Here is a 20,558-nt window from a genome sequence, read left to right on the forward strand (position 1 = left end):
AAGATGTATAATAATCAATCAATCAATCAATCAGGGGGTTTATACAGCGCTACTCACCCGTGAGCGTCTCAAGGAGCTAGGGGGATGGGAGAGGTGCGGCTCCGGATCAGTTGAAGAGCCAGGTCTTGAGGTCCTTCCTGAACGTGTGCAAGGTCGGGAGCGTCTGATGTTCAACTGGAGCTCGTTCCAGGTCTTGAGGTCCTTCCTGAACGTTTGCAAGGTCGTGGAGTGTCTGATGTTCATGGGGAGCTCGGTCCAGGTCTTGAGGTCCTTCCCGAACGTGTGCAAGGCCGGGGAGCGTCTGATGTTTGCTGGGAGCTCGTTCCAGGTCTTGAGGTCCTTCCTGAACGTGTGCAGGGTCGGGAGCGTCTGATGTTCAACTGGAGCTCGTTCCAGGTCTTGAGGTCCTTCCTGAACGTGTGCAGGGTCGGGGAGCGTCTGATGTTCACGGGGAGCTCGTTCCAGGTCTTGAGGTCCTTCCTGAACATGTGCAGGGTCGGGGAGCGTCTGATGTTCAAAGGAAGCTCATTCCAGGTCTTGAGGTCCTTCCTGAACGTGTGCAAGGTCGGGGAGCGTCTGATGTTTGCTGGGAGCTCGTTCCAGGTCTTGAGATCCTTCCTGAACGTGTGCAGGGTCTGGGAGCATCTGATGTTTGCTGGGAGCTCGTTCCAGGTCTTGAGGTCCTTCCTGAACGTGTGCAGAGTCGGGGAGCATCTGGTGTTTGCTGGGAGCTCGTTCCAGGTCTTGAGGTCCTTCCTGAACGTGTGCATGGTCGGGGAGCGTCTGATGTTCACGGGGAGCTCGTTCCAGGTCTTGAGGTCCTTCCTGAACGTGTGCAGGGTCGGGGAGCATCTGATGTTCACGGGGATCTCGTTCCAGGTTTTGGCTGCGATGTGGGAGAAAGCTGTGCCGCCGGTTCGGTTTCTGCAGATGCGGTGGAACTCTGCCAGGGCGAGGTTGGCGGAGGTTCCTCTTGGGTATGTGGAAGGATACTCTCTCGTTGAGGTATTTGGGCCCAATGTTGTGGAGGGATTTGTAGACGTGGGTGAGGAGTTTGAAGGTGACCCTCTTCTCGACGTGGAGCCAGTGGAGGCCTCGTAGGTGTTGGGTCATGTGCTCATGGCACGGTGTCCCGAGGACGAGTCTGGCAGCGGCGTTCTGGATGGTCTGGAGTCTGTGCAGAAGAGTGTTGTTGATTCCAGCGTAGACGCCATTGCCATAGTCCAGTCTGCTGGTGATGAGTGCGTGGGTGACGGTCCTTCCGCCGTTGGGGGGGATCTATTTGAAAGTCTTACGGAGGATGTGTATGCAGTTGAAACTAGTGGAGGGGACGGCCTTGATCTGGCAGTTCATGGAGGGGGAGGAGTCAAGAATGATGCAAGGTTCTGAGCGTGGTCTGTGGGGGTGTGTGGGCTCCCGAGGGTGGAGGGCCACCAGGTGTTGTCCCAGGCGGAGGTGCAGGGCCCGAGGATGAGGACAAATACGCTTTAACTCATACCATACTCTCAGTATTGACTGAACTTGGAGTAGAAATTGTTATTATGATTTATGTGACGCGCTGCTCCTGCTCGTCTCTTAAACAACGGCAAAGATCCATTCGACCTCGAGAGAGAAACAGTGGGGATCAGCCCGTGTGATGGTAAACCGAGTTTTTATGACCTCTGACCATGTGCAGCGCAGCACGCCACTGCCTTCTCGATCGCTTTGTGCAATAGAAATACCATGTACATACACACACGTCAAATGATAAGAAATCCCTTTAGGTCAGCCGCTCAGAACATACGTGTCACCTGCCCATCAAGGCGGAGGATCCCTCCACACCGACAGGTCTCTACATGTGTAAACCATTCCTGCACATCGGAGGAGCCAAGGTAACTCCTTCAGCTTCCACAGAGGACCGAGCTCTTCAAGGAGAGTCGGAGGAGAAGGGTCTTCAACTCCCCCTCCTGTCCCCCCAATTGCTGCTTGCCCGGTCACCCCTCAAACGCAGCCCTCTCGGTTACAGCACCTACTATGAAGAACCGGAGCAAAGCAGACCTCTCTCTGTATGAGGTGGAGGTATGCTTTGGAGCAACTTTAGGGAGCTTGCATTTTATGGTGAGTAGGACGGGGAGTGAGTTGAAATATTACTAGCATCAGAGTTCTTTGCTAGTCCAGACTATTAGACCCTCAGCTGCAATTGGAGCAGGACTCTGAGGAGCTGTCGGCTGTTGGAATAAACAAGAGTGCTCCGAGTACCCCTTTGTATTAAGAAGAGAGCTCCGCGTACCCCTTTGTATTATCAAGAAGAGAGCTTTGCGTTACCCTTTGCATTATCAAGAAGAGAGCTTTGCGTTACCCTTTGCATTGTCAAGCAGAGCGCTCCCAGGAACCCTTTGTATTATCAAGCAGAGAGTTCTGGGTAACCATTTGCATTATCAAGAGAGTTCTGGGTAACCCTTTGCATTATCAAGAGAGCTCTAAGTAACCCTTTGCATTATCAAGAGAGCTCTGAGTAACCCTTTGTATTATCAAGAGAGCTCTAAGTAGCCCTTTGCATTATCAAGAGAGCTCTGAGTAACCCTTTGTATTATCAAGGGAGCTCTAAGTAACCCTTTGCATTATCAAGAGAGCTCTGAGTAACCCTTTGTATTATCAAGGGAGCTCTAAGTAACCCTTTGCATTATCAAGAGAGCTCTGAGTAACCCTTTGTATTATCAAGGGAGCTCTAAGTAACCCTTTCCATTATCAAGAGAGTTCTCGGTACCCCTTTGCATTATCAAGAGAGTTCTGGGTACCCCTTTGCATTATCAAGAGAGCTCTGTGTAACCCTTTGCATTATCAAGAGAGCTCTGGGTACCCCTTTGCATTATCAAGGGAGCTCTAAGTAACCCTTTGCATTATCAAGAGAGCTCTGAGTAACCCTTTGTATTATCAAGGGAGCTCTAAGTAACCCTTTGCATTATCAAGAGAGCTCTGAGTAACCATTTGTATTATCAAGAGAGCTCTGGGTACCCCTTTGCATCATCAAGAGAGTTCTGGGTACCCCTTTGCATCATCAAGAGAGTTCTGGGTACCCCTTTGCATTATCAAGAGAGCTCTGGGTACCCCTTTGCATCATCAAGAGAGTTCTGGGTACCCCTTTGCATCATCAAGAGAGTTCTGGGTACCCCTTTGCATCATCAAGAGAGTTCTGGGTACCCCTTTGCATCATCAAGAGAGTTCTGGGTACCCCTTTGCATTATCAGGAGAGTTCAGGGTACCCCTTTGTATTATCAAGGGAGCTCTAAGTAATCCTTTGCATTATCAAGAGAGTTCTGTGTAACCCTTTGCATTATCAAGAGAGTTCATGGTACCCCTTTGCATTATCAAGAGAGCTCTGTGTAACCCTTTGCATTATCAAGAGAGTTCTGGGTACCCCTTTGCATCATCAAGAGAGTTCTGGGTACCCCTTTGCATCATCAAGAGAGTTCTGGGTACCCCTTTGCATTATTAAGAGAGTTCAGGGTACCCCTTTGCATTATCAGGAGAGTTCAGGGTACCCCTTTGTATTATCAAGGGAGCTCTAAGTAATCCTTTGCATTATCAAGAGAGTTCTGTGTAACCCTTTGCATTATCAAGAGAGTTCATGGTACCCCTTTGCATTATCAAGAGAGTTCAGGGTACCCCTTTGCATTATCAAGAGAGTTCAGGGTACCCCTTTGCATTATCAAGAGAGTTCCGGGTACCCCTTTGCATTATCAAGAGAGTTCTGTGTAACCCTTTGCATTATCAAGAGAGTTCAGGGTACCCCTTTGCATTATCAAGAGAGTTCAGGGTACCCCTTTGCATTATCGAGAGTTCAGGGTACCCCTTTGTATTATCAAGAGAGTTCTGGGTACCCCTTTGTATTATCAAGAGAGTTCAGGGTACCCCTTTGCATTATCAAGAGAGTTCAGGGTACCCCTTTGCATTATCGAGAGTTCAGGGTACCCCTTTGTATTATCAAGAGAGTTCAGGGTACCCCTTTGCATTATCAAGAGAGCTCTGGGTACCCCTTTGCATTATCAAGAGAGTTCGGGGTACCCCTTTGTATTATCAAGAGAGTTCAGGGTACCCCTTTGTATTATCAATAGGGGAGCTTTGAGTAATGCTTTGTGGGGTTTTTGGTTTGTTTTTTAATACTCGAGGGGTTGATGATCTGGGGCTCAACATGTTCCCACTTAAAGTGTTTGGCTCATTCTACACTTGTTGGCGGTGCTTATTTTCGGCCGGTGGTTGTAGGTGGCCCCCTAAACTGGGCCCTCCCACCCCGATGCCCCCCTCCCCCTCATTAAAGACTGTCCTGGGACACGCAAGGCAGCAGGGTGCGGCCAGAGAAGGCGCCTGGCGGGCTGTGGCCCGGCCCCAAAGAGCCCACTGAGTCCGTCACGCATTTCATCCTCGGCTCTGTGCCTTTGGCCACACCATCAGTCTGCTTCGGAAACCATCAATCATAGAGTGAAAGCCCGGACATTCGAGGCCCCTAATCCGAGCAGCCGCCGTCTGCACAGCGGGTCCCGTGTCGGCTCCGCCTTTCATCCTCCCCGGGGCGCGTCGTCCGCTCAAGGCCGCGTTGATTCACCCCCACGTCCCATGACACCCCCATCAGAGCCATGAAATCCATTTGACACCTAACTCGGGGCCTTGAGGGCTTCTGAGCACTCGCGGCCGGGGGGGGCCGGGGCGGGGTCTCTCCAGTCTCGATGCGACAGGGTCACATGTGCACTGACTGAGGCCCGGATGCAGGGCTTGGGGTAGGTGTGTCTGCGTCACTCGTGACACTCCTTCTCTTTGGACAATTTAAAGCATAAAACATTGGCAATGCCAATAATGCACTTCGATTTCTTGCCGATTCTCTGCAACAGGCAACAAACTTCGCCTGTTCTTCGTGAACCACGTTTTGAGCATCACTCGGTGAACGGCAGGCGCTGGACACGACTCTGCAGGGTGGTCCCCACTCGTCGGTAGGTCAGAAATGAATGACTTCTAAGGACATTATCCTATTCCAACAGGACAGGCCAGGACCAATGTGAGGGATTCATCCCCCGGCATCTGCCAGTCAGAGGGATTCTGGAATAAAGGCCCTTTAAACGGCGCGGCGCGGCTCGCGTGCAGACACGTGGTGGGCACAGGAATCAATCACAACATGGACGGACTCCCTGAAGTACAGTCACTGATGCTGGTGAAGTGAAGACGTGAACACAGAGCCCGGGATGGACCCATTTCTAAGTCAGGTTTTAATTACTGGCGGGTCCGAGACCCGGCAGGACCCTGAACACTTAAAGCCCTGCTTCGAAGGGTTCAAGACGAGGGTTTCTCCACATGCACTTATCCGAGCCCAGGTATGGGCTGGAGCACGCAGGTACACACAGCAGGGGTCTCTCCCTGTGCACATATCTGAGCCCGGGTATGGCCTGGTGCACACAGCATGGGGTCTCTCCCTGTGCATATATCCGAGCCCGGGTATGACCTGGTGCACCCAAAAACACACAGCAGGGGTATCTCCCTGTGCACATATACGAGCCCAGGTATGGCCTGGTGCACACAGGTATATATTGCATAGGGTCTCTCCCTGTGCACATATCTGGGCCGTGGAATGGCCTGGTGCACATAGGTACACACTGTACGGGGTCTCTCCCGGTGCACATATCCGAGCCCGGGTATGGCCTGGTGCACACAGGTACACACTGTATGGGGTCTCTCCCTGTGCACATATCCGAGCCCGGGTATAGCCTGGTGTGAGAAGTTGGCCTGGCATATGCTGGTCACTAGTTGAAGTGGCCACCTTGTACCAGTCCAATTCGACTCCTATGGTAGATAGGTTTAAGACAACCCTTTAACCCCTTCGCTGCGGCGGGAATTCCGCCGCAGAGCTGGGGGGGTTGGGGGGCAGCGCGGTGGCGCTGTGCTCATGACGGAGCCACTCCGTCATGAGCCACGGTTGAGCTGTGCTCATGACAGAGTGGTTCCGTCATGACTCCGCCCAGTTGCATTGTCCCCCCGCACAGGCGGGGAAACAGCGCCGCGTGGGCGGAGCGGGCGCCAACGGTCGCGGCATGACGGAACCACTCCGTCATGAGCACACGGCACCCGTGGCTCATGATGGAGTGGTTCCGTCATGAGCAGGGGAGGGGTTAAAGAAAGCTATCCTAGTGGTAGCTGTGGAGAGCAGCCTTCAGGCTAAGTCTCAGAGGAATGTAAAGCAGCTTGTTTTACCTTATAATCTCTTGAATTACCAAATGAAAGGACACCACACAGGTGTATATATCAAATATATATGTATTTATTTCTAGACACACTCTACTAATCTCTTTATGAGATTAGAAGTCAGGAACACATTCAAATATCAACGTTTCACAATAAGTTAAGCACAAATATGGCTGGGGCCCTAGGGTCGTACCAGACCATATACTAAAAAAGAGGTTTAGGAATGTCGACTTGCAGAGGGACAAGGCCTAGGGCCTGTAGAATCGCTGGGGCCTCACTAATCCACCCAAGGCAGGTAAGTAAAAGACCCACGGGAGACTTGTGCAGTGTGAGAACACAGCCGCGGGTTCCCTATCGATTTCAATGGAGCAAGTCGCGGTTGGATTTTTAAAGTTTAAGGGTACTTTGAGGAAGTCTACAAGCAGTCCACTTACAAGGTAAGTAATTCGAGGGCCAACACCCACAGGAGCACCGGAGTGCACGAGTTACCTCACCCAGGGAAGCCGGGTGCATAGGTGTCTTTTGGTGTCGGGTCGCGTCGCTGTTTAATATGGAGACCAAAGACAACTTGCTGCTTGCGAAGACTGGAGACGTGTCCGGTGGAATCCATGGGGGGATTCTAGATGCAGATGACCTGAAAATTGAAGGGACAGTGTTCACAGGCACTTGCCAGTGACCGGTGGCCAGGAAGATGGATGCCCACGGATGTCGGGTGATTTCAGGTGATCAAGGGTGTTTTGACTCTTCACTCACAAGGTCCAGGAAGGATCGACGATTACCAGCAGCTGGATTCGGAGTGCCCCACGACGTCTACAGCCTACTAAGGTGTCGGCAACCGGATTGGAGCCAACAAGCCTTGGCAACAGCAAGTCTCGTGTAGAATGATGAAAGTCAATGGTGCAGACCAGCAAGATCTGAGGGACTCACCCAGCGAGGGTGAGTGAGGGCAGGCCTGGAGCAACCAGGGGAGCCCTTTGAGTCGATAAGAAAGGCTTTGGGGGACCCACAAGCCAACAGGCAAGGGATCGCTTAGACGCCTCTTGAGGAAATGCTTCACAGGAGCCCACGGTCACTCGGGATGGGGTAGGCATCTGATTTTCGCTGCAAAACCTGCTGGGGGCTTGGGCCACAAATGGTCCAAAGCACAAGTTCGTAGAACATCGTGAAGGGGTTGCACTCAACAATAGTGCACGGTACACGGGTATTGCTGTTCCTCGTCACTCGTGGGGTCCACTCGCCTCAGCTTTGCTGGGGACTCACAATGGCCGTCGAGAAGTCAGGAAATCCACTTCCGGGGCTGCAGGGACTTCGAACTCCGGCGGAAGCGGGAAAGTTTGCGACCGTTGATTAGAGTTTCTGGTGCCTGCCAAGCAGGGGAGTCACTCCTTGACTCCAAGGGAGATTCTTCTGTCTTCCAAAGGTAGTGGAACGTCGAAGGGCCAGGATTCTTTGTAGAGCATCGTCCAGGGTTATCTGTTTTGCAATGGCAAAGTTTGCTATCTTATACTGAAGATAGGGGGAGGGACTAGCTCTATGACCACTCCTATGGGAGGGTCAGGGGAGTGGGTGGCTACACCCACTTCCCTTTGTCCAGTTTCGCGCCAGAACAGGGGCAGGTAGCCCCTGAACCGGTTTGAGCTGGCATATGCACAGAGGAGCCTACTGCTCCCCAGTACAGGACTTCAAAGCACTCTAGGAGTGCACCCACCCAGCTCCAATACACTAAATCCTGTCTGGAAGGTAGTGACACCTCCCTGTGACAGGATGCCTATTGTTGGGCCTCCTCCACTGCGAGTTTCAGTCAGCAGCAGGAGGGCAGCCCAGTGTCTGTGCTGGTGTTATCCATTTTGTGATGCCAGGGCTCTTTCAGATTTCTACTGTGTTAACACAGTAGGTACATGTTGTCCCCTCTAGAAGGGTGGGATCATGCTCCCACATCATGGACTGATGTGGGGGTATGATTCCAAGTTGTTTGACACCAAACACAACATGTTTTGATGCAGTCATTCCAAAGTTAGCATTAGAATGCACTTAAGAGTATATGGTTTAACCGCATCCACAAACAGCCACAGAGAATAGACTCTGCCAGCTGCAGAGGGGCCCTGCTCATGCAGAGGCACCCCTCACATGGAAACCAAGCACCCTGCCCTCAGGATTGATAGGGCCTGCTATAGGGGTGGCTGATAGGTTTATATGTGTGTGCATGGTGAGATATAGGAACCTATACCTCAGTGAGGAGTGCTAACACTACCTCACACAGGCTGCAGTAGCAGGCCTGTGGTGTCAGATTGAGAATGCTTTCCAGGGGTGGCATAATACATGCTGCAGCCCCTGGTAGGCCTGTGAAGTACCAATGCCCTAGGTACCTAAGGTACCATATACTAGGGGCTCATAAGGTACCACAGTATCCAATCACTAGTGCATCTAATATGCACATCAAGTCGTTTAGAGAGAACAGAGAGACTGGGGCCCTGATTAGCAGGGACTATAGCTAGAAATCAGTGTATACATCAGAAAAAAAGTGAGGGCAACATAAGTGCAGATCCTACCCTCCTACACCTGGTGAACACAGGTACACACTGTATGGGGTCTCTCCGTGTGCACATATCTGAGCCCAGGTATGGTCTGGTGCACACAGGAACACACAGCAGGGGTCTCTCCCTGTGCACATATCCTAGCCTGGGTATGGCCTGGTGCACATAGGTACACACAGCAGGGTCTCTCCCTGTGCACATATCCAAGCCCGCTTATGGCCCGGTGCACACAGGTACACACAGCAGGGGTCTCTCCGTGTGCACATACCTGAGCCCGGGTATGGCCTGGTGCACACAGCAATGGGTCTCTCCCCATGCACATATGCGAGCCCGGGTATGACCTGGTGCACACAGGAACACACAGCAGGGGTCTCTCCCCGTGCACATATCCGAGCTTGGGTATTTCCTGGTGCACATAGGAATACACAGCAGGGGTCTCTTCCTGTGCACATATTCGAGCCCGAGTATGGCCTGGTGCACACAGGTACACACAGCAGGGGTCTCTCCCTGTGCACATATCTGAGCCTAGGTACGGCCTGGTGCACACAGGTACACACTGTATGAGGTCTCTCCCTGTGCACATATACGAGCCCAGATAGGGCCTGGCGACACATGTACACACTGTATGGGGTCTCTCCCTGTGCACATATCCGAGCCCGGATATGGCCCGGCGACACAGGTACACACTGTATGGGGTCTCTCCCTGTGCACATATCCGAGCCTGGGTATGGCCTGGTGCACACAGGTACACACAGCAGGGTCTATCCCTGTGCACATATCCAAGCCCGGGTACGGCCTGGTGCACACAGGTCCCAACTGTATGGGGTCTCTCTCTGTGCACATATCCAAGCCCGGGTACAGCCTGGTGCACACAGGTACACACAGCAGGGTCTCTCCTTGTGCACATATCCGAGCCCGCTTATGGCCCGGTGCACACAGGTACACACAGCAGGGGTCTCTCTGTGTGCACATATCTGAGCCCGGGTATGGCCTGGTGCACACAGCAATGGGTCTCTCCCTGTGCACATATCTGAGCCCAGGTATGGCCTGGTGCACACAGGTACACACAGCAGGGGTCTCTCCCTATGCACTTATCCGAGCCCTGGTATGGCCTGGTGCATACAGGTACACACAGCAGGAGTCTCTCTCTGTGTACCTTTCTGAGCCCGGGTACGGCCTGGAGCACACAGCATGGGGTCTCTCCCCGTGCACATATCCGAGCCCGGGTATGGCCTGGTGCACACAGGAACACACAGCAGGGGTCTCTCCCTGTGCACATATCTGAGCCCGGGTACGGCCTGGTGCACACAGGTACACGCTGTATCGGGTCTCTCCCTGTGCACATATTTTATCCCTGGGTATGGCCTGGTGCACACAGGTACAAACCAGTGGCGGATGGTGACACAATTGTCCTACTGCACTGTGGCGAGCGACCGTAGCGAGCGATCCCAAATCACCTACAGGGGGTTTGGGGGTTTCCCCCCCCCAATAAAATATTTTAAAAAGAGTGGGCATTTTCAAGCAAATTTGAGAAAGCAGGGAAGTAACTCACCAGTGCTAACCTGCCTCTCACTTCTCATGGTCCGAGTTAGTGTTCAACAAAAAAGTTCTAAAACATGCAAATGCGGTTGTGTTTTGCATTTTGACAGCCCTGCAGAGTTTCTGGTAGGCTGAGCTCGTGTCCATACCAGCGTATGCTACTGTAATCAAAGCCAGGTCAAGGGAAGAGAAAGGCGCGCCTAAGACCACCTGCGGTTCATCCTGATCTTCAATACTTTACTCTGCTAGTCACAGAAAGTACCACTTCTTGATGACGCGTTTCACGGAGTCCTCCACTTTATCAAAGCTGCAAAGAAGAGCGGACACAATTCTGTATATTAATAACAAGCATGTTTAGCCACTAGAGAACTGTTCTAAAATGGAATGAATCATTTTATATGCGCCAATTGCTTTCATAATGTCATATAAAGTGCCTATATAACATTATTAAAATCTGCATAACACAAGGAGCCCTGTGCAAACAGGTGAATTTGCAAACACTTGCATGTCTGATACTGAGTAATCTCCGGCCCTGGTTAGGGCCCGTGTGGTTCTGGTTCGCTCGCTGGGGGCGCTTTACGAATCTGGGGCATGTGCTGTGCAGTGTGCTGGGTCCAGAGCACCCCTGCCCTCACGAGCCCCTTCAAAGTTCGGAGTGAAGCCCAAACAATTAGGCTTTTACAATGAAAGATCGCTCAGCCTGTGAATGGGGGACTTTCCACATCCCGGTATGCAAATGCGCCCGCCACAAGTCACCAGGTATTCGAGACCATGCAGTTGTACATCAAAATATCACAGGCAGAAATATTCTCTGAAATTAACAGTGTCATACGAGATATTTACGTCAGATGGAGTTCCAATTACCATATTTTGGTACCATAGGGTGCCAAGTTCAGAGTCATGAAGGTATAGACTCTTGTATTTTTTCTAGGTCTGGAATACAGAGCTTCCCCCAGAGAGGAGAGTCAGGCAACAGAGACAGCCACAAGGAAAATTAACATGTAAATTAAGTGCGTGGCTTGAAATAAAACTACTGTGTGCCATGGTGGCTCGCAATACTCACGGATGTGGGGGGAGGGGAGGTCGCTGGGGGGGAGGGGAGGTCGCTGGGGGGGAGGGGAGGCCGCGGGGGGGAGGGGAGGCCGCGGAAGGGAGGGGAGGCCGCGGAAGGGAGAGGAGGCCGCAGAAGGGAGAGGAGGCCGAGGAAGGGAGAGGAGGCCGCGGAAGAGAGGAGAGGTCCCGGAAGGGAGGAGAGGCCGCGGAAGGCAGGAGAGGCCGCGGAAGGCAGGAGAGGTCACGGAAGGGAGGAGAGGCCGCGGAGGGGGAGGGGTTGGATGTTAAGATAAAAATAAAAACGTACCTGACTGGGTGAGGTCCCGCGCCACCAACAGGAACAGGCATGCTTCACCACCCTCCCCTCTTGCAAGCCAATCACAACGCTGCAATGGCAGTGTTGTGATTGGTGCAGAGTCACGGACAGCGCCCAGCCGAACACCTTAGGGAGGCCATTTTCTCCATGTAGGCTGCATGCAGCCTACATAGAGAAAATGTAGAGTGCGCATGACTGCTTTGGTCAGCCCCAGAGCCCACCAAACAGTCATGGCACTCAGAGTGGTGCCAGCCACTCCTCCCCGCCCACCTGCCCCCAACCAGACATACCCCAGTCTTCTGCTTTCTCGCAGTGCGGGAACCAGAATATAAAATTGTATTTAAAATACCATTTTATTTTCTGCTTCTCGCGTTGCGAGAAAGCAGTAGGGCGGCGTTCCTAAGCCCTAATGGAGCAGCCGCCACTAGTCACGAGTGGATTATGCCAATAGCTTATGCCAAGGCACTTCAATGTCGGTTAGAAGATTATTATTATTATTAGAATTTATACAGCGCATTGCTGCCCCAGTGACGGGGCGTCCCAGCGCTACCTAAACAAGAACATATTTTGGCTATTTTTGTCTTCAGTGTCTGATTGTGTCTTTCGACTAAACCTGCTGCTTGTGGGTGCCTGACACAATGGAACTACCAAGTATATCCTAACAATAGGGACACTTGTTCCATCAATTTAGAAAAAAAAGGCTGTCCATTGTCAGAGTAAATTCTTCGGGGCCACCCATACCTGGGGAAAAATTCCCTGACCAGCTGTTTCGCTGTTGTCTCTGCTGTTGAGTCAAGCTATCCTGGCTGATGACGGCTGATAGCCAGAAACCGGTCCTAGGATGCTTGATTCCGGTCCAGGGAAGACATGGCTTGACAGTTCGGGCTGGACTGTTCCCATGAGGCACAGGGTCAAGACTGATTTGCATATGGCCATGTCTAAACTGGGGTGGTGCAGTGGGCAAAAGAACGATGGATTTAACACAGATCTCTTGACTGGGGGAGAATGTCTGCATTGTCAGCATTCCGTCCATCATTTGTTTGTTGTAACGCTAGTCTGGTACGGCATAGGCTTCTGTCCACCTAGTCAAGGCACATACAACCACTAGCACGTATTTCTGTCCCCTACATCTATCCATTTGTATGTAATCCATTTGTAGGACCTCAAAAGCATGTTCAGGAGGGTGAAATCCACCTTGTTCTACAGACACCCCTTTCCCTGGGTTGAACTGACAACATATCATACACGTTCTGACTTTGTGTTTTGCAGCAGCTCGCAAGTTTTTGTTGTGCCATAATGGTCGTAAGCTGTCTAACATTCCTTTCTCACCGAGGTGTGCTGGGCTATGTGTAGCTTCTATGATTATGGGCACCATTGAATCAGGTAGGAACCACAATCTTTTGTCTCCCCGGTATTGACGTCACTTCCAGGGGGACAAGCGACCAGGTTCGGTCATGTGTGGTGTGACATCATCCAGGTCACGTGCTCATGGTTCTATCAGTTGTTAGGATGCTATCATAACAGGTAAGGGCACCATTGCCCTGTCTAGGGCTTTGTCACAGGCAAAATTGCGACAGTGTCGGGAGTGCACAGTATGCCGGCCTCTAAAAGCAAGCGCGGGCATGAAATCTTGATGACAAATGGAGGGTCCCTCAAAGAGAGGCTCTACCAGGAAATACACAGACGTAACCCAGCCCCCCGTCTCCCTACGCCATGTCTTACCTTGGAGGGTTCAGATTTGAATTTTAAAGGTATTTTGTTAGAAAACGTGCAAATTCATAAGTGAGTCAAGACTGCTATGAAATGGACGCCATACACAGGTGGCTGGTACTCGACAACTCCCCAAAGTGCTCCCATCCCCACGGTTTAAAATGCCATCCCAAAGGACGGACGGACGGACGGACAGACAGACAGACAGACAGACAAAACTCAATAAGAATGCCTGTTCCAGCAACATTACAAGATTCATTTTATTGTGAAGCAGCACACGTCTAGAATATTTTTAAATGACTCAATCAACCATGATGTGCACGGTTTGTTGGAGGTGTTTTGACAGCAGCTCTGTCTGCCCTGCACACAGGCTCCCCCAGATTTACCCTGGAGCCGCGAGGAGACGCTTGAATTCAGCGAGGTGCAGATATTTAGAGAGCCGTAGTTCTGAGGCAGGTGCTAACCGAAGCGGTCCAACGTCACAGAATCTTTTTTAAATGTGTTCTTGTCTATGTGTTTTTACAGGTTATGAGGTGGAGGCGCAGCTGGATAACGAAGGGTTGAAATACATCTTTGTGTCCAAAGATGCACCGGTCAGCGGAGAGCTCAACCCTTCTATTACAGGTGAATATGGCCTGGCCGCGTGTAATATGGCTTGGCCGCGTGTAATATGGCTTGGCCGCGTGTAATATGGCTTGGCCGCGTGTAATATGGCTTGGCCGCGTGTAATATGGCTTGGCCGCGTGTAATATGGCTTGGCCGCGTGTAATATGGCTTGGCCGCGTGTAATATGGCCTGGCCGCGTGTAATATGGCCTGGCCGCGTGTAATATGGCCTGGCCGCGTGTAATATGGCCAGGCCGCGTGTCATATGGCTTGGCCGCGTGTAATATGGCTTGGCCGCGTGTAATATGGCTTGGCCGCGTGTAATATGGCTTGGCCGCGTGTAATATGGCTTGGCCGCGTGTAATATGGCTTGGCCGCGTGTAATATGGCCTGGCCGCGTGTAATATGGCCTGGCCGCGTGTAATATGGCCTGGCCGCGTGTCATATGGCTTGGCCGCGTGTCATATGGCTTGGCCGCGTGTAATATGGCTTGGCCGCGTGTAATATGGCTTTGCCGCGTGTAATATGGCCTGGCCGCGTGTCATATGGCTTGGCCGTGTGTAAATGAGGTTTCAGGACTACACCATGAGCCCTGGGAGTGGGGGGCAATTGTGTACATTCCAAACCCCCAAGACTCCAACGTGCCCTCCGGGAGCGTGTAAATCGGTGCACTATACTGTGAATGTGACAGCGATGCTTTTATTCACAGTTCCCTGAAGCTCATAATTACACCAAACCTCAGCAAAAGGAAGACCCCTTAAGCAAAAGTGTTGGGCGGAGCCTCGCGGGTCCTAGAAAGGCTGCGTCATCACTCACAAAACATGGAAGACTTCAGGGCCTACAGACGGACCGTCTATAACGAAAGGGGTTCCACACATGGGTAAAACGGGCGTCTGTTACAAAATGTAAAGCCAAAAGAACCCGGATGGACTTTTTGTTTCAAACATCGTGTTCCTCCAGTCTCTAGCAAGGGCTAGAATATTTATTCTTTTAAATGTAAAGCAATAGTTAGACAGGCGGTTACAATCATAAGGTTAAAAAGAGTTGTTTAATCTTTTTTCCTTTTCCTTCCTTTTTTTTTTTTTTTACTAATGTGCTTTTTTGCTTCTTTGTTTCCGCTGCAGAATCACAGAATACCAGCGCCAGAGCACAACGCACGGTTATGAGCACGTCAGCGCCTCTAGAGGACATCACACAGTCCCATCAAAAGGTGAGATATGCACGGATTCTGCAAACACAGGTCCTAGAGAGACTTGTTTACCAAGCCCTGCACTGCTCTACCAGCAAAACCCACGCACCGTACATGGCGAACATGCATACAGGAAGGTCATTTCTGGCTGGGGTGTAGATCTCAAACGGTGCACACTTCCAGCCGCAAACACACACCAGTCATGGCTAGGGGTGTAGATCTCAAACGGTGCACACTTCCAGCCGCAAACACACAACAGTCATTAGTAGGGGTGTAGATCTCAAACGGTGCACACTTCCAGCCGCAAACACACAACAGTCATGGCTAGGGGTGTAGATCTCAAACGGTGCACACTTCCAGCCGCAAACACACACCAGTCATGGCTAGGGGTGTAGATCTCAAACGGTGCACACTTCCAGCCGCAAACACACACCAGTCATGGCTAGGGGTGTAGATCTCAAACGGTGCACACTTCCAGCCGCAAACACACAACAGTCATGCTAGGGGTGTAGATCTCAAACGGTGCACACTTCCAGCCGCAAACACACACCAGTCATGGCTAGGGGTGTAGATCTCAAACGGTGCACACTTCCAGCCGCAAACACACAACAGTCATGGCTAGGGGTGTAGATCTCAAACGGTGCACACTTCCAGCCACAAACACACAACAGTCATGCTAGGGGTGTAGATCTCAAACGGTGCACACTTCCAGCCGTAAACACACAACAGTCATGGCTAGGGGTGTAGATCTCAAACGGTGCACACTTCCAGCCACAAACACACAACAGTCATGCTAGGGGTGTAGATCTCAAACGGTGCACACTTCCAGCCGTAAACACACAACAGTCATGCTAGGGGTGTAGATCTCAAACGGTGCACACTTCCAGCCGTAAACACACAACAGTCATGCTAGGGGTGTAGATCTCAAACGGTGCACACTTCCAGCCGCAAACACACAACAGTCATGGCTAGGGGTGTAGATCTCAAACGGTGCACACTTCCAGCCGCAAACACACAACAGTCATGGCTAGGGGTGTAGATCTCAAACGGTGCACACTTCCAGCCGCAAACACACAACAGTCATGGCTAGGGGTGTAGATCTCAAACGGTGCACACTTCCAGCCGCAATCACACAACAGTCATGCTAGGGGTGTAGATCTCAAACGGTGCACACTTCCAGCCGTAAACACACAACAGTCATGCTAGGGGTGTAGATCTCAAACGGTGCACACTTCCAGCCGCAATCACACAACAGTCATGCTAGGGGTGTAGATCTCAAACGGTGCACACTTCCAGCCGTAAACACACAACAGTCATGCTAGGGGTGTAGATCTCAAACGGTGCACACTTCCAGCCGCAAACACACAACAGTCATGGCTAGGGGTGTAGATCTCAAACGGTGCACACTTCCAGCCGTAAACACACAACAGTCATGCTAGGGGTGTAGATCTCAAACGGTGCACACTTCCAGCCGCAAACACACAACAGTCATGGCTAGGGGTGTAGATCTCAAACGGTGCACACTTCCAGCCGTAAACACACAACAGTCATGGCTAGGGGTGTAGATCTCAAACGGTGCACACTTCCAGCCGCAATCACACAACAGTCATGGCTAGGGGTGTAGATCTCAAACGGTGCACACTTCCAGCCGTAAACACACAACAGTCATGGCTAGGGGTGTAGATCTCAAACGGTGCACACTTCCAGCCGTAAACACACAACAGTCATGGCTAGGGGTGTAGATCTCAAACGGTGCACACTTCCAGCCGCAAACACACAACAGTCATGGCTAGGGGTGTAGATCTCAAACGGTGCACACTTCCAGCCGCAAACACACAACAGTCATGGCTAGGGGTGTAGATCTCAAAGGGTGCACACTTCCAGTCGCAAACACACAACAGTCATGCTAGGGGTGTAGATCTCAAACGGTGCACACTTCCAGCCGCAAACACACAACAGTCATGCTAGGGGTGTAGATCTCAAACGGTGCACACTTCCAGCCGCAAACACACAACAGTCATGCTAGGGGTGTAGATCTCAAACGGTGCACACTTCCAGCCGCAAACACACAACAGTCATGGCTAGGGGTGTAGATCTCAAACGGTGCACACTTCCAGCCGCAAACACACAACAGTCATGGCTAGGGGTGTAGATCTCAAAGGGTGCACACTTCCAGTCGCAAACACACAACAGTCATGTAAAAACCAGGAAGTAGAGCTCCTGCCAAACAAACCAAAATGAAGTCACCTTTCCTTCAAGAAGAAGAAACCCACGGTCTCTAACCTCAAAACCATCTCGTTGGATCTACCTTTAAAAACACAGTTCCCACACAGCTGGGTTCCTATAATCTTCATGTAGGTAGATGTTCGCCGTCTGAGGGGGTGAATGTCGATGTGCGCCCAGAGTATCCCGAAAACAAACTATAAATACCTCACACGCCTTTGGGACGAAGGACTTGAAAACTAACATCCAAAAGAGAACACACCTATAAAAAAAAAAAGAAATCACACGCACTCCACGTGACGAAGGGCTTGAAAATGATCACCCGACCCCGACACAATCGGAATATACGGGGCTTCTCGGGAGGCTGACCGGTGAGCCACAACTCTTGTAAAAATCTCACAAACCCTAGTTGATGAAGGGTTGGAAAACAATTATTCCCAAATGGCCACATGTTATGTAGGTACCGCGTTTCTCAAGGGCCCGCCAGGGGTGCCAGCGAGTTCTGACCCACCAGCGGGCGCCACAGTTTCACCCAGTGTTCCTTCTAATGTAGACCCCGAGGGGCAACAGCAATGTGCTCCCAGCTCAAGCGCTTCCTTCACCTCTACTGTTCAGAACTATTACGACCAACATTTAAATTCGCCATATCCTATGTCACCGGTTACACCTCCAGGTGCGTACGATCCCACCAGCCCACCGTCAAGTGTAAAACCTCCGTCACCGCCTCAACATACTGTGCCAGAAGTACAGGATGGAGCAAAGGTCTTAATTAGAGCTTTGAAACAGAGTATAGCGGCGAGTCGTCCTCAGGAGCAGCCGCAGATACTCCGCTGGGTGTTCAGATTGGGAATTGCTTTTTTTGACCCACCCCAATTCCATACCTTCAGAACAGTATTGGTGGTAGCCAGAGAGATGCACTCTGGGAGATTTGGGGCAATATACATCCCACCCATACTGTCACATGAATAATGCCGTGGAATATAGGGTTATAGCCCAAAAAGCTGTACTAGGGTCATATTTGAAAGACGTGCACCAGGTTGTCAGCAAACTAAAATCAAAGCTGAACTCTAAGGCCATAAAACTGTGGAAGACAGAAACGGAGACCCGATCCTTTGTACAGTGTGAGATAATCCAGTGGGTACAGAGGTGTAGAGGAAAGGTGTTACCGTCTTGCAATCAGCCGCTGCAGACAGAGGTTATTTCATCCTGATGAGATCTGCGAAACCCCCTAAAGAGAGGGAGTTCCAGCGTTATTATTAACTCAGTCCAAAGTTCCAAATATAAAAAGAAGGTGCAAGACATCCTTACTAAAGTGCGACAATTCTTACAAGTCTGCTCAGCCAAAAAGGAGTTCGAACCTCGCACGCAGGACCTAAAAGTTCAAAATTCCATGTCACTGTATCCTAAAATGGCACAGATTGGACCCCCAAAGACAAATTTAGGAGAGGGCCGCACGCACTCCAGACGTTTCAAGCACTTACGGGTGAAAGCTGAGAGACCCGGATACACAGAACACAAAGACGGTCTTAAGTTAAAGGCGGCAGCCGGGGATCGAAGCGGCATCTTCAGCAAATACTCCAGAGACCCTTCAAACCGTCTCCGGTGCGCTGCCTCCGAACGGGTGACCGGTAAGAAACAAAAGTGGGCTATAGCGCCTAGCAGCATATGCTTTTAATCAGTAAATTCAAGGTAATCAGAATTTGAGCAACAAGGAGGCAGTGTATGCAGTGTGCTGTCTTGTTTCTAGACTGGTGCCACGTTGCTAGATGTGGTGCACGATAGATCATGTTTAATGAGGTTTCTGGTTGCTGACTGGGGTTCTATATTGCTCAATGCCATACTATGCTGTCTGGTCTGGGGCCAAGTTGTCCAGTGTAGTGTAACTGGGGTATCTAGACTGGTGACCTTTTGTCTAGTGTAGTGCAACGGTGATAAGGGGGTGTGATAGCATCCATTCTTGTGCCGTGTTGTTTAGTGGGGTGGAGAGGGGATGATGCATACCTGCCAACTAAAACAAACATTTCACCGTGTGAGGCGGTCGGGCGGTGGGCGAGACCTTGGAGTGGCGGGTCCTCATGCCTAGAAGTACCTAAGAGACACTTTAGCCCCCGCCCCACCTCAAGCCCCCTTCTCCAAAAAGAAAAAAAGCTGCGGAGGCCGATCCCATGTCCCGGGGGGTTTTACCATCCCTCAACCGACGTCGGCTCCGCTATACGAGCTTCAAATCCACGGTGTACAGCGCTTTCCAGCTCGTTTTCCCCGCCACCGTGTGATGTCGGCTCCTCACTGGGTGACCGTGTGAAGGGAGCCGAGATCATGTGTCACATTGTGGGACCGTGAGTTGACAGGTCTGTGAAAGCATCTTGCAGTCCAAATAGCACTTCACGGTAAAAGCGTTGGTTTCGCTATTTTGCAGAGACGTGGCTTCGATCTCACTATGACATGTGCCCTTCCTTCGAGCTGCGGTTCCGATTCCACCTCGAACCTAATGCGCGCTCTCAAACCATACCTGATCCGCCATAAGTGCGGGATTTTACTACATCTGACGTAAGTGCCGGCGTAAGTGCGGGATTTTACTACATCTGACGTAAGTGCGGGATTTTACTACATCTGACGTAAGTGTAAGTGCTGGATTTTACTACATCTGACGTAAGTGCGGGCGTAAGTGCGGGATTTTACTACATTTGACGTAAATGCGGGATTTTACTACATTTGACGTAAGTGCTGGATTTTACTACTACATCTGACGTAAGTGCTGGATTTTACTACATCTGACGTAGGTGCGGACCTGCCCCGCACCAGCAGCCGCCAAGCCAAACACCAGCAGCACCCACCTCAAGTGCATCCTGCTCAACACCCGCTCCGTCCACAGACACGCCGTGGAACTCTGGAACCTCCTAGACGCCACAGCCCCGGACGTTGCCTTCCTCACGGAGACCTGGATGAACGCCTCTTCAGCTCCCGACATCGCCATCGCCATCCCGGAGGGCTACAAGATCATCCGGAGGGACCGCAACGCCAACCAGATGGGAGGAGGCATCGCCATCATCCACAGGAACACCATCCGTCTCACGACCAGCACCGACAACTCCCTGACCACCGCCGAACACCTGCACTTCCAGATCCACACCGACCCAAACACCACCCTCAGAGGCACCCTGATCTACCGACCCCCGGGACCA

At 51.4% G+C, this 20,558-nt stretch overlaps 1 protein-coding gene and 1 long non-coding RNA gene across 5 annotated transcripts in view; one reads left to right on the forward strand and one right to left on the reverse strand.

Annotated features, from left to right (window-relative positions):
- Positions 1 to 20,558, reverse strand: part of SCARB1 (scavenger receptor class B member 1) — a 636,132-nt gene that overhangs the window by 478,184 nt on the left and 137,390 nt on the right. The gene's annotated exons all lie outside the window — the stretch shown is intronic.
- LOC146783145 (uncharacterized) overlaps positions 1 to 20,558 on the forward strand; it is a 219,285-nt gene that overhangs the window by 110,248 nt on the left and 88,479 nt on the right. The window contains exon 2 of the long non-coding RNA XR_014970696.1: positions 15,089 to 15,174. This is a non-coding gene — a long non-coding RNA (uncharacterized LOC146783145). The remainder of the gene's footprint in view (positions 1 to 15,088; positions 15,175 to 20,558) is intronic.

The sequence above is a fragment of the Triturus cristatus genome, chromosome 11 (genome assembly GCF_964204655.1).
Source record: "Triturus cristatus chromosome 11, aTriCri1.1, whole genome shotgun sequence".
NCBI classification, from domain to species: Eukaryota; Metazoa; Chordata; class Amphibia; order Caudata; family Salamandridae; genus Triturus; species Triturus cristatus.